We start from the raw sequence: 3,072 nt of genomic DNA, 5'->3' as shown, positions 1-3,072 counted from the left end.
AAGATAAGCAAGGGATTCTAGATTTATTTTTGATATCTCCAGAAATGAAACCTCTAGTTATTAGCACATCATCCTGCACTCCTTTGATGAATATGCTGTACAAGAAGTGGGTGACTTAGATGTATAGTTGCAGCAAGCACAGCTGTGATGAACACAAGACTCGATGCTGATGCTGTGTGCAAGTGGGATGAACCCTGTCCCAGTATTCACAGGTACCTTGTAGCAAGTACTGCAGCCTGTCTGCTTTAGCACCATAAAGCACTTGACCATCAGCTGTGCTCAAGGAGGTAAAACATGATATAACACAACAGGGAAGGACAGCCATGAAGTAGCTAGAAAAGATTCTTAACTGTAAGAATGTGCCACTCGTAACCAAGATCAAGTTTATTCCTGTGTGCTCTAGCTCACTTGCTCTCAGTCTCTTGGTGGAGCAGTGTCCAGGCCATGCCTGGACACTGCTTCTACTCCACGGGCCAATCCAGATTGGGCCAGCTCATGAAGCTCCCACCCAACACCAGGCTGTCAGGAACATATGCTGCCTCATAGCCCCACGCACCCCACCAGCTGCTGAGGCCTGCCCAGCCCACTGCTGCACCCAGTTGCCAGCAGCAGCAGGTGAGGAGGTGGCACCAGCGGCACTGAGGAAGTGGCAGGGAGATGGCAGGTGGCAGGTGGCAGGAAACTGTGGAGAGGCAGCAGGCACGGTAGCAAGGAAGCACCAGCAGCAAGGAAGCGGATAGGCACTGGTGTCAGCGGTACACACACACACCTTTGTACAGTTGATCCAATGTTTGGGCTGGGATGTCACGATTCATAGATGGCAAGCTAGACACACCTAAAGTTTCACTGGCCAGATGTATAGAGGTTGTGACTGGGTGGCTCTGATGGAGCTACCCGAAGCTTAATTCCTCTAAAATGGAGGTCCTGTGGATAGGAAACAAGGGACAAGGAGAGGAAGTGTGCCTTCCCTGCCTAAATGGTGTGCAACTGACAACTTCATGCGCTGACAGGAATTTGAAGAAGAAGAAGGTTGGTTCTTATATGCCGCTTTTCCCTACCCGAAGGAGGCTCAAAGCGGCTTACAGTCGCCTTCCCTTTCCTCTCCCCACAACAGACACCCTGTGGGGTGGGTGAGGCTGAGAGAGCGCTGATATCACTGCCCGGTCAGAACAGTTTTATCAGTGCCGTGGCGAGCCCAAGGTCACCCAGCTGGTTGCATGTGGGGGAGTGCAGAATCGAACCTGGCATGCCAGATTAGAAGTCCTAACCACTACACCAAACTGGCTCTTTGGGGGTAAACTTTGATGCCTCCCTTTCTGTGGAGGTCTAGATCACAAAGGTAGCTCACCAGGCATTTTACAATCTATGCCGGTCAGAACCATTAGCATCCTACTTGGTTCTGGAAGACCTTACTACAATGATCCATGCAATAGTCATTTCCAGATTGGATTATTGTAAGTCTCTTTATACATCAATAAGATTAGATTATTTGTAAGTCTCTTTGTGGCACAGAATGGTAAGGCAGCAGACATGCAGTCTGAAGCTCTGCCCATGAGGCTGGGAGTTCAATCCCAGCAGCCAGCTCAAGGTTGACTCAGCCTTCCATCATTCTGAGGTTTGTAAAATGAGTACACAGCTTGCTGGGTGGTAAATGGTAATGACTGGGGAAGGCACTGGCAAACCACCCCGTATTGAGTCTGCCATGAAAACGGTAGAGGGTGTCAGGGTCAGACAAGGGTCAGACATGACTCGGTGCTTGCACAGGGGATACCTTTACCTTTAAGTGTCTTTATGCAAGTGTCAGGTACAAAATATGCTGCTTAAATCCTTATGAGGACCCCATGGAAGGTACATAGATGACCTGCCCTCCAGCAGCTGCATTTTCCCAGTCATGTTCCAAATCAAGTACAAGGGGTTGGTCTTGCCCAGTGCCCTATGTGGTTTTGGACCTGCATTCCTAGTATCTGAGGAATCGCCTCTCCCACTATGTCCCCAGGGGGCATCATGTTCATCAGATGCTAATCTGTTGGTGATGCCCAGCTCCAAAGACATACACCTGGCATCTGCAGCCAATTCCTGCATATCAGACTGAAGTTGGCAAGGGTGGGGGATGGGACTTTGTTTAGTAGTTTTTAATTTTTAGGATGTCTTAATGTGTTTATAAAAGTGTTTACCTATAGAAGTAAACCAAGCACACTGGTGGAGAGGGCCAGTCTAGAAATCAAATAAATAAATACACTAGGGTCCCAACTTTGAACAATACTCAGGGGGAAAATAATTAATTGAAAAAGAAAGTTTTGTTTTGTTTTTTGCTTTGTTTTCATTTTCCCAACCAGAAAACAGATCTAAGAAGGAAAGGTCAACACCAGAACAATCAATCATCTGCAACCTTCATAAACATACCTACCTACAAGTTTCAGTCTATTGGAGGAGATTTGAGGAGAGATTAATTTAGCAGAAAATGTAAAAGAGCCAAAGAACGCTTGTTGTTGTTGTTAATTGTGAAGTTGTGTCCGACCTATTGCGACCCCATGGACAATGATCCTCCAGGTCTTCCTGTTCTCTACCATTCCCGGAGTCCATTTAAGCTTGCACCAACTGCTTCAGTGAATGCTATATTACACCTAATCTTTGAGAAAGGGATGCCTGATTCAGCAGATAGAAGCTATTAGGGGAATTATGTAGTAGTACAGATTCTAGAGGCAATGAAGAGTAAACCAATATACAGTAAAGAAGATCCAAGACCCCAGGAGGAGAGAAAACTGTTGAGGTGGACAGTACTGAAGGTGGAAACAGCTTTAAAAGTGGGTGAACTGAAATACCTTTTTATATGTAGGGACCACACTGGGATAGGTTTGAATGTGTGGGCTCTTGGTCCTTATGGGCAGATTTTGAATTTATTTATTTATTTATTTATAAATTTATAGAGCGCCATTTTCAGCCCAGCTAGCTCGTGGTGAATTTATTTATTTATTTATTTATTTATTTATTTATTTATTTATTTATTTATTTATTTATTTATTTATTTATTTATTGAATTTATTTATTTATTTATTTATAAATTTATAGAGC

Source organism: Paroedura picta, chromosome 6 (assembly GCF_049243985.1).
Source record: "Paroedura picta isolate Pp20150507F chromosome 6, Ppicta_v3.0, whole genome shotgun sequence".
NCBI lineage: Eukaryota > Metazoa > Chordata > Lepidosauria > Squamata > Gekkonidae > Paroedura > Paroedura picta.
The sequence above is the reverse complement of the archived record's forward strand: the minus strand, read 5'-3'. Positions refer to the sequence as shown.